The sequence below is a fragment of the Peromyscus californicus genome, unplaced genomic scaffold (genome assembly GCF_007827085.1).
Source record: "Peromyscus californicus insignis strain IS unplaced genomic scaffold, ASM782708v3 Scaffold_9__1_contigs__length_137607984, whole genome shotgun sequence".
Lineage (NCBI taxonomy): Eukaryota > Metazoa > Chordata > Mammalia > Rodentia > Cricetidae > Peromyscus > Peromyscus californicus.
In genome coordinates this window covers 22,264,015-22,275,725 of record NW_026294617.1, presented here as the reverse complement: position 1 = coordinate 22,275,725, position 11,711 = coordinate 22,264,015, and the positions used below count along the sequence as shown (strand labels likewise).

Genomic DNA, 11,711 nt, shown 5'->3' with positions numbered 1-11,711 from the left:
TGAAGATTCCTGATATCTATCATCAAGTACTCAGACCAAAAAAAGATACAATTATACTTACTGTTAGTAAGTAATTAAGACAAGTAAAGGGTAACAATGGCAGTAGTGCATGCAGGGTAAGGAGAAATGCAGTGCTGCCAAAATAAAGAAAAAGTAGGCTTTTACTTAAAGATGTAAATGGTTTATGGATAGGAGTGCCTGTCTGCAGGTGAGTATACACACCGTGTGTGTTCAGTGCCCACGGAAGTCAGAAGAGGGTGTCAGATCCCCTCAAACTGGAGTTACAGGTGGCTGTCATGTGGGTGTTGGGAACCAGACTTGGGTCCTCTGTGAGAATAGCACATGCCCTTCACTACTGAGCCATTTTTCCAGTCTCCAGAGTTATTTTTCAAGGAAAAAGTGACTAGTTTGTTGTAAAAGAAAACGCTGTTTCTGAAAATGAACCTGACAGGAGAAACAGAACCTAAGTGGGTCTAGGAAACTGTAGACGGTTTGCACAACATAAACTGTTTTTGTCTTGCATTTCAAAAGGAAACAATAAAATATGTTGACATTTTGGTGATGATCTTATTCAAAAATTTAAAAAAGGAATTTGGACCCTTTATTGCCAAATATTGAATTAATATCAAAACAGAATTTGACTTTCCCTCTGTTAAAATGTGAATCCCCCAACTCAGCAAGGGATAACACACAGTCGTCATTCACTTGTGATGCAGTCCGCCTAGAAATAGAGACTAGCATTGTACCAGAAGAATTTTCTGTCATCTGTTGGTTTCATTATCTCCATGCTTCAAAAGAGCAAGTCACTTCACCCCTAAACGTCTAAGAGTCCTTGAAATGGTTTTACTGGGGCTGCAGAGATGGCTCAGTGGTTACGAGTACTTACTGCTCTCTTGGAGGACCAAAGTTCTATTCCCAGCATATAAGTTGGCTCATAACAACCTGCAACACCAGCTCCAGGGGATCTGATGCCCTCTTCCTGGCCTCTGAGGGCACCTGTACATACATTTGCACATACACGTTTGCACACACACACTTGCACATACATACTCAAATAAAATAAAATAAAACTATTTTACTTATTTTTATACTTACAGAAATTTAGTATTGTTGTTTAGATAAATACATGATGGCCTTTTTTTCTCAGGCATTTGTGATCTGACTTAAACTCCGATTCTGTCTGTTCCATCAGCCTTTCTAAAACTAGGCTCCACACTAGGACAAAAAGGTATTGTTATACCCAAGTTTACCATGAAGATTCCCTTAGCACCTCTGGCACATCATGAAGATTTGCTCCTTGACCTTATGATAAAGGAACTATTGGGAGTGAGTAGAATTGAGTTGTTTAATATGTTAAAAATACAAAAACAACAAGGGATTAACAGATACAAGTGTTGTGGACTATTCCTTTACACTGTGTGAAGATGTGTCACTGTGATTGGTTTAATAAAAAGCTAAATGGCCAATACCTAGGCAGGAGGTATGGGTGGGACTTCTGGACAGAGAGAGGATTTGGTGAAGAAGAACGCGGAGTCACCAGCCAGATGGAGAGGAAGCAGGATGGACGGTACAGAGTAAAGGTAACCAAGCCATGTAAAAGAACGGAGACTAAAAGATATGGGTTAATTTAAGTTACAAAAACTAGTTAGGGAAAAGCCTAAGCTAAGGCAGATCTTTCATAATAAGAAGTCTCCGTGTTGTTATTTTGTGAGCTGGCAGCCCAGAGAAAAACCTGCCTACACGCAAGCACTCATGCATCAGTCCACCATGTTGTGTGATCTGCCATTGCTGTAGTGGGTTGTAGAGGGCGTGTCTGTTCCTCTCTCACACTTGCCCAGAGGTTCTGCTGGGAGTTCTAAGGCAGACATCAGACTTTCACCAGGAGTCCCAGAGACTCACGAGAAGATGATGCTGGGGACTCTTTGTTTTTGGTTGACAGAGGGTCTCACTCTGTAGCCCTCGCTGTCCTGGAACTCATTCTGTAGATCAGGCTTGCTTGGAACCCAGAGATCTACCTTTTTCTGCTTCCTGAGTGCTAGAATTAAAGGTGTGCACCACCACAACCTGGATGCTGGGTACTCTTGACTATTGATACCTGAGGGAATGGACCCTAACTCCAAATATGAGCTTCTAAACTGACAGCCTTAGACATTCTCTAGGCTGTACTGAAAGTCTCAGTCAAGGGTTCCAGGTCTCAGATTTTTTCCCCCTTTGGTCTAGAAATTGATAAGTTCCTGAAATCTGATGGCTGACTGGCTCAGAATTAATTATACAGAACCAAAGGAACAGATAAGAAGAATGTAATTACAATTATTTATTTGGAACTTTACTGATTTATTTTCAAAATATTTTCATCTGGGTGTATGGGGGTGTTTGTGCTATCTCATGAGTATGGAGTTCAGAGGAGGTTTTTGGAATTCAGGGATCACCTTCCTTCTATCTTGTTCAAAGTGGGGTCTCTCTTGTTTCCACTACATTTTTGTGCATATTTTCATTTATCAGCCATCCTCAGAGTACAGCCTGCATGGTGTTTATGGGCCTTGTGGCCAAGTCTTACCAAGGAAATATTAGTGTAGTCTACAAATTAATCGAATATTAATTAGTTAATATCTTTCTAAATCTTTCAGAAAAATATGACTGGATCTGAGATTGTATTAATACTACTTGGTAAATGTCTTGAGATTTCTTTCCACACCTCTTATTGAATGCGGCAACCCGTCCCTAAATGATTTGTTTCCTCTTTCTATAAATTCCCTTAATTTCTTCCTAAATCTAGGGCATTGCATTGTTGATCACATCTTATCTACTTTGTCATCGTTCTGAGTGGTTTTTGTGTGGTTACAACCTCGGGCTACCTGAGCCTGGCAGCTATGGTGTTCTCCTTACTCCAAGCCCCCAATCTGCACAAGATCCTGGGGAATATGGAAGTCACAAAAGCAATTTTGCTTCAGAGACAGGGCAGAGAAGCAATAAGCGGTCCTGTACGTGAGCATCTGTCTGCTCGACAGGTACTCCAATTATTTTCTCCGTCAAGTACAAGCCTGTCTGTGAACAAGTACTTGACTCCACTTCTGGTGTACTGTGGGGGAAAGTCTCCCAGTAATCGAGGGCAAGAGAAACCAAATTTGTGGTGCTTTGCACGCAGGGCCTGAAGACCGCAAAGAGAGAAGATGGTCATCTTTTCGTTGTTGGTTCGTGCTAACTTGCTCTCATTAGCCCTTTTTGAGGATCGGAGACCGAAAAATAGGGAGAATGAAGACTGAACCCTGCCCAGTGAAGGGCCAGATACCTTACTAACACAGAATTGCAGCAAGCCTGGTGAGGAACGGAGGCTTTGAAGCTGGATAACCACGTGTAAGCTCAAACCTCTGCTCGCTTACTTTCCAGCTGAGACTAACTTCTGTTTTCTGCAAATGGAGGTAAGAGACCACTGTGGGGACCAAGAGAGACTTTTTATGGATGGCCTAGTGAAGTACTTGTTATATATAGCCAATCTTGGCATTTCTAATAATATTAACAACAATATAAATGATAATAATAATAGCTTAAAGGAAAAAACGAAGTTGGAGGGTATCTACTTAAACTTCCTCTATTTGTAAAGTTCTAAAGTTAGCCTGAGTTCTGTTTTATACTGCTTTACTTAAAAACTATATGTGGGTAGGGCATGGTGGCACATGACTTTAATCCCAGCACTCAGGAGGCAGAGGTCGGCAGATCTCTGCAATTTAGAGGAGAGCCTCATCTATGTAGTTGTGTGTGTATGTGTATGTGTGTGTGTGTGTGTGTGTGTGTGTGTGTGTGTGTGTGTGTGTGTGAGAGAGAGAGAGAGAGAGAGAGAGAGAGAGAGAGAGAGAGAGAGAGAGACTGTGTATGCATGTATGTGTGTGTGTGATAAAAGGAGTACTCAACAAATATCTAATTAAAAACATCATTTGTCAATGATGGAGGACAGTCAATAGCCAAATAGTCAAGAATGTATATAATCTCCAGATGGTAGTTGTAGGTGGCCTCCACTCTGTCTGTGACATATTCTCCTTAGCAGCTCTGCCCTGGTCGCCTCTCCATGACCACCAAGGAGAGCTAGAGGTTAGAGTGGAGGAGGCTCAGAATAGTACCGCCTTGATTTTGGCAACATGCATATTGTTTCTTCAGCTAACTCAGCATGCTGGAGATCATTTTAACAGCACAGTGTTATCATGTGGTTTCAGTAGAAAAAAAAAGACCCTATGTAAAAATAGCACCTTCTTCCTCAGCATGTCTGCTCCCTTTAATGAAAATAAGGCTTTCGCTTAGACTGAGCCAATGCAGTTATCAAGGCGTGAGCTAAAATCTCATCTGCTTCAAACGCTGCTAGCCAAATTCACTAACAGTGGTACTTACAGATACTGACAATAAGAAGGCCACGGTGGTAAGAGCCATGAACAATGCAGGATAGCTCACATTCGACACGGAGTTCTTCTAGAACGAGCCCCCAGAGAAAACCATCAGCGAGAAGAGGCCTGGCTGCTTCACATGAGTATTTACAACAATATGAACAAACCGAAAAGGAGCAAGGAGGAATCAGTGTCAGGCATGGATTCCTATCCAACCCAATGAAAAAATAAAGAGATAAACTAATATCACTCTGGCCATATGGCAAGCTAATGGGTTGCTTCTTAGAGAACGGATTTCATTCACTCTCACCAGCTTGTGTTCAATCACCTCATATTCTGTTCTGGGATCTAGGACCTTCTGTGTACATTATTGATGTGAAAACGCAACAGAGCAAAGGGAGCTTATTTTATATGTTTAAGGAAAGACTCAGATACACTTGCAAAAATTATCTTAGAAAACATAGTATTAGAAACATGCCGTGAAACAGAGGGTGCGGCTCAGTGGTAGAACACTTGCTTAGCATGTACCAGACCCTGTGTTCGAATCCCCATACTGATAAAAAGGAGAACCAAGTCATCAGCAACCTCTTGGGTTATGTCCAGAATTTGGCCCAAACCAAGCTCAGTGAGATGATTAATTATGTTATCCAGATTCCCTGCGTAAGACCTAAGCTGGACTATTAAGTTCGCTGTGAAGACACAGTTTGTCAAGTTTGGGTGCCATGATCACCCATCATTTTTACAGAATGAAATGTACCTACAAAATGAGAAGAATTGTTGCTTTCAATGCAAGAAATCTTCTCCTGAAACAATAAATGTTCCAGGGAGCTTACTCTGGCTTCTGGAAACCTTTAGCCTCTTTGACCACAGTTAACTGGGGTAGTTGTTGCAGAAATCAGCTTGGAATGTCCCAGAAAAGGGACATTCACACATCTTACTTCCTGTCCCAGCCCCAGAGCCTAAGAAGGAGATCTTACTGGGGCTGGCCTGGGTGGAAGACGACAGTTTGTTCTAGAAGAAGCTTCCTGAGTGGCCATCAGCGCCTGGCTGTGGGGAAGGCAGAATCACCACTGTTGAGGTGTGACTTCATCTTTTCTAGGAAGAATAGGAGCATGGGAATAGAGACCATGTTCAAGAACAAGACGGGGCTCTTTGGATCCCTTCTTCAGTTACTTTGTTCAAGACAGCATGCTGTTCATTTTCCTGATAAAGCTACCTTTAGCCGTAAAAACAAACAAACGAAGCAGAATTACAAAGTGAACCCAGGGCAAGGAAGTAGAGAAGCTTTGCTTCAAGTCACCATTTCCCCTCAGAGCTCTGATGGTGAGATAAGCTTCCGCTCCATGGATTAATGAGCCCAGCACCCAGTTTCCTGGTTGCACCCAGGCTGAGATGAGATGCATGTGTGTGGATATGGTAGGTTGCAAAATGTGTGCACCCTTGTGATGGTTGATGGCTGATCTCCGCTCTCAAGTTGGTTGCATTTGGCATCAAGTAAGAGACATACCTCTCTGTGTGTGGGCTTGTGTGAGCTTGTGCAGGTATTTCCTAGAAGAATTAATGGAGGGGAAATAACTGTAGTCAAGATTGGGTAGCAGCTTCGGGAGGCAGCCCGTATGTGAAGAGTTCCAAGGGAAAGCAGTGCTGGCTTTGCCTGCCTGCCTTCACTTCTTGCTGGTGAGTGCATCTATTCTGTTGCTGCCTCTGCTGCCACTCTTCACCCTGGAACCCAGTTTCTTGGGCCTTCTGATGTGGATTGAAGCCCAGCTGCTCTCCAGAATCCTCCAAATGGTCAGTTCTAGATTGGGACTGCTGAGCCACCCAGCCTGGTAGACTTAACATTCTCAGTCTCTCTAGTGTACACACTGCTACTGTTGAACCACCAGCCAATATAATACACCCCTCTTGATTGGTTCTGATCCTCTAGAGAATCCGAAGACAGTCTTCCTACCTCCCTCTGACTCGGTAGACTTTTCCGTTGAGATACAGAATCTGTTTTTCCCCTAAATTTGCCTTTGATGATGTCACTGACTTTGGATGTGGGAACATTAACAAACAGGACATAAGCAGAAGCTTTAAATTATTGAAAATTATATTGAATTTATTGCAAATTATTTATTTACTTAAGAGCGTGCATGTGCCACAGCATGTTCATGGGAGTCAGGTAACAATTTGCCCGAGTTGGTTCTCTCCTTCCACCACATGGACCCCGGGGACTGAACCAGGACAGCAGGCCGGGCAGCCTGGGATTTTATCCACAGAGCCATCTTGCCAACCCAAGGAGAAGTTTTAATGTTGTTTCACTCTTGGCCACCTTTGCAACAAACTTGCTTGTCTGCTGGAGCCTGGGAGAAGATGTGAGGAGAGGACAAGCACTTTCAGCTGAGACCCCGTTATATGAGGGGGGAGCCCTGGCTGAACCTGCCCGGCCTAGGAGTATTTCCTACCGAGCCACCAGGCAGTGAGAGATGCTCATGTTCCTAATCACAAGCCGCTGCACCCTGGAGTTTGTCTAAAGGACAAGCTATTCAAACAAGAGAGTCCACCTTTCTGTGTCTTCTTTGTAGACAAGTAATTCTGAAATAATAGGATGAGACCAAGTGCCGAGTGACATCATCCTAGAAAACCAAGGACAAACCTGCGGATTGATGTTAGCAGTGTCCTATCCATCCCACATCAGACTGTGAAAATCATAAGCATGCAGCATCCAGCTGTAATGCAGGTGAGCACTGATACAAGAGACGTCTAGATCCCAAGGAAATTCGCTGCCAGAGTCTATGTGATCTATTTACGGCATAAGCCTGGGGTTACCTCTCCACCTTTATATTTTAACTTGGTGATAGAGCACTACAGATCCAGATGGAGGCAGTTTTAGAAGCTGGCTGATTTGATTTCCATGGCAGCTGTCATTCCACGCAAAGGTTATGATAATATGTCAGGAGAACTGCAGTCCAAGCAGAAAGCAGTGCAGATGTTCCAAGTGATCTGTTAGGAGAACTGCAGTCCAAGCGGAAGGCAATATTGACAGGCCTGTGGTTGAGAGAAGCCGTCACAGAGATGCTGGAAGGCAGGGCAGTTCCCACCTCTGAGTGCAAGAAAGATGGCCGCAGGGGTACAAAGAAGCCCTGCATATTTCACCACCACCTCCCCCCAGGGCACATTATGTGGCTGCCCAGTAGTGTCTGATGTTCCTTCCCAGCAAGGACTCACAGTCATCAAGAACTAGTTAAATGATGTTCAATGTATTCTGTTTAATGAGGCTGAGCAGACAGGGATTCACTTTATTACAGTTTCTGTGAAAATGACTAAAGTTTTCAAGAGTTTAATGCTTAAAAATTCGAAGCCTCAGTTCCCTAGAAAATTCACTTTTTTTCTGACAATGCAGATTGGTGAGTTATTAATTTAGATGTGTTCATTGACATTATAATGGATCCCAACAGTACAACAGGACAATCATTTGAGAGTAATGGGAAAGTAGCCAGGACTTGTTGATAGTGGAACTGTGGTGTGTGCGCGCGCGCATGTGTGTGTGTCTGTCTATCCAAATGCTGTGCTTGTGTGGCATTGGTTGTCATTCCTCAAGTGCCACCCACTCACCAAGTAGCTAGGCTGGCTTGTCATGGGCCCAAGGGTCCGCCCGTCTCTGTCTTCCCAGTACAGGACTTGAGAATGCGCACTGTCATGTTCAGCCTTTTCAGGTGGCTTCTGGGGCTTGAACTCGGGTCTTCAAGCTTAAGAGGCAGGCTCTTTGCTGACTGAGCCTTCTGCCCAGCCCCTTGATTATCTTACAAAGCACATCTCAGCACGCAGTGGCCTCTGCTGTACCTGGCGGACTTTTCTCTGGGCTTCCAGTTGCCCTTCTTCTCAGCCGTTCTCTCCTCTCCTTCCCACCATCCCCGGCTTCAGATCGGCTTCCACAGAGCCCATCTGTGGGAGACCCACATCTGGGCTCCTGGTGTGCCCTCCTCCACCTTATCACACTTGCAGTGAACACAGTAGAGTCATCACCACCGTGGTTGAGGTCTTTACTTACTTTACTAAAGTAAGGGTCGGCATAGATTCTGTATAGGGTGCATCCTCGCTCATCCTTTGTCCTGCCATGTCTGTTATGTCATCTAAAAGGTCTGATTTTATCCCACCTCCCCAAGGCTACAGGCCTCTATCATACTGCTTTCTAATCCAGGAACTATAGAGCAGAGAGACCTGCGGAAGAGAGTATTGGAGCTGGTGGTATAGTCCAGTGGTAGAGCAGTTTCCAATATATGAAAAACTCTACATTCTCTGTCCAGTACATGCATAACACACACGTGCACGCATGCACACACACACACACACATACACACACACACACACACACACACACAGAGAGAGAGAGAGAGAGACAGAGACAGAGACAGAGACAGAGACAGAGAGAGAGACAGAGAGAGAGGAGGCATTTAATGTAAGACTTGAGTCCTAGGTAGGCCTGGTTCTGTCCTGTGGTAACTGTGGTAACTGTGATAACTGACAACTGGTCTAATCCCCTAAGTCTCAGCACATTTATCTCTATAAGGAAGTCATTCTGAGGGCTACTTTAGGGTTAATGTCACTATAAAGGTTAACTCATCGCAAAGGTTAATTCATGTGTGTAAAGTACCCAGTATAGTTCTTGGCAAACAGACGATACTCAATAAATATTGACGCTCTTCGTTTTCTCCTTCCTCTGTAATTAATCTATGTCCAATTCAGGATATTGTGCTTTAGATATTGCTTGCTTTGAATGAAGGCCAGGTATAATGAAACTTCGCAATCTTTTTTATGAACTTCTAGCTTCTCACCACGCATATGGGTGAGGGAAGGGCCGCGTCAGGGAACATCAGAACTGCTCTTCAGTTACTTGTGGACTGGTATTTTACAATGCTCCCCAAAGGAGTTTGTACTCACGCTCCCCACCTGTCATGTTTATATCCATGCCCCCACCTTTAAATATCCGCAGATGCAGAAATGAAAGAAACTGCTTCTCATTCTCAACACCTGGAAGTTTGGGTTTCCAAAATGGAAGTTGATACTTTTCTTTTTAAATTTTATTCATTTATTGATTTGCTTATTTATTTTGTTGTGTGTTTATGCATACACGTGAGCACAGGTATCTTAGAGTCCAGAGGAGGACACTGGATCTCCTGGAATTAGAGTTGTAGCGGTTGTGATCTGCACGACATTGGTGCTGGGTACTAAGCCCAGGTCCTCTGTAAGAGCAGTGAGTGCTCTTAGCTGCTGAGCCATCTCTCCAGTTCCCAGAGCCCCTCCTGTACCTTGTATGAATTGTAAAAATCACTTGTAGCCCTTTTACACTTCCCTCTACTATCTTTTTCTGAATATTGGGTTTGAATGTTTATGGTCCACTAAAACTCATGTTAAATCCTAATCCTTGAGGTGACAGCAGTAGGAGGGACTTGGGGATGGCTAGGTTACAAGGGTCCCTTCATTGGGTGCCATCAGGACTCTTGTCAAAGCGGGCTTATCAAACTCATCCTTTTCATCATCTAAGGACACGTGCAGAAGGCATCATCTGTGAATCAGGTAATGGCCTGGCCAGACCCTGAATCTGCCTCACCATGCCCTTGATTTTAGGCTTTCCAGACTCAAGAGCTGTGCTAAGTTTCTGTTGTTCATAAGTTAGCAGCCTAAACAACATGTGATGTTTTTATGTTTTTATGGTCAGCTTGAAACAGTTGTTCTAGAACAGTGGTTCTCAACCTGTGGGTTTCGACCCCTGGTCACATATCAAATATCCTGCATTATCAGATATTTATATTATGATTCATAACAGTAGCAAAATTATAGGTATGAAGTAGCAATGAAGTGATTTTTATGGTTGGGGGTCACCACAACATGAGGGACTGCACTAAAGGGTCACAGCATTAGAGAGGTTGAGGACCGCTGCTCTAGAATCTTCTAGAAAACAAATCTCTGAGCATGTCTGAAAAAGAGTGTCTAGGCGGGGCTAACTGAAGACTCACCCTAAGTATTGGTGGGGACATCCTGTGGACTGAACTCTTGACTGAATGGAAAGGAGAAAGTGAGCTGAACATCAATGCTCTTCCAGTACAGTGTGACTGACAGCCTTGCGCTCCTGCCACCATGCCTTGATGGACCACAGCCCCTGGACCTGTGAGTCAAAATAAATCCTTTCTACCTTCAGTTGCTTTTCCTCGGGGCTTTTAACACAACGATGAGAAAGGTAACTATTACACTCAATAGACACTTTGGGATGAGAAGAGACTATTCCTGGTGACATCAGGAACACAAGAAACTACTTTGGATCCTCTAGGTTTTGCTTATAAAACTTGTCCTCAGTTCCACCCTCCACACGGTATTCTACATTGGTCTGGAGCAGCTTGCAGTGAGAAGCAGCTTGCATTGAGAAGCAGCTTGCCCAGCCCCACTCAGATGCAGGGTGTGTTCTCTGCAGATCCAGCATGCTTCTTCCATGGGCCCCACTGTACAGACCTGAGCCAATGATTCAGAGCTTGTCTACTCCAGTGTCTACTCAGTGTCAAGCAAGAAAGCCACTATTTGTTCTCTAGTGGACATTCGACTATGTCTCAAAGCAGCCTGCTCGCGAGAACACCTCATCTCTTCTAGACCTCGTCACCAACTCACTATCCCAGGAAAAATTCAGAAAATAAAGGCAAGTGAGCCTTGGAGACACTGTCACCCAAGGTCACATAAGTGTCAATGGCAGAACCAAAGCTTGGAGTAAGCCAATGTCCTGACCTCTGAGGCCCTGTGTGTGCAGCAGGTGAGACCTCAGGGTTCTCAGGGTTCTCACTAGTGCACCATATTACTTCATGTCAATTAAACATAATTCAAAGAGGATCTCTGCTGCTAGAAAAATTCTGTGGACCATCTCCTTGGGCTCTGGCCCTCTCCTAGGTTTCCATTGTTTGTTTGATCTGGACCCAATTGTTACTAGATGCTCATCCTTTTATCCCACCAGGGGGTGAAGACTGCATAAACCCCTATACCCAAGTATCACCCCCAAAATCTGTAGGTCCGAAGAGAACTGAGAGAGAATAAACCACAATCCTCAACCTTCTAAATCAACACCATCTAATTGTGAGGCTATGTTGGTTCTGTGTGGGTTGTTTAGACTCTGTCTGACATTCTGGAGACTATAGTATCCATGCCTTTCCTAGGCCTAAACTTTGTTTTCTTATTTTGTTTTTAGCAACCCCCACCCCATACACAAGGCAAGGACTTTATCACTGAACTAATCCCTAGCTCTCTCTCTCTCCATTTCTCACTAAGCGGTCCTGCTTGACCTTGAATTTGTAACATTCTCCTGCCTCAGCCTCT

At 44.0% G+C, this 11,711-nt stretch overlaps 1 non-coding gene across 1 annotated transcript; it reads left to right on the top strand.

The window, feature by feature from the left end:
- Nucleotides 1-5,281: 5,281 nt before the first annotated feature.
- Nucleotides 5,282-5,407, top strand: LOC128106794 (small nucleolar RNA SNORD22). Its single transcript, XR_008216842.1, has one exon. It is a non-coding gene; the product is annotated as a small nucleolar RNA SNORD22 (small nucleolar RNA).
- The last annotated feature ends 6,304 nt before the right edge of the window (nucleotides 5,408-11,711 follow it).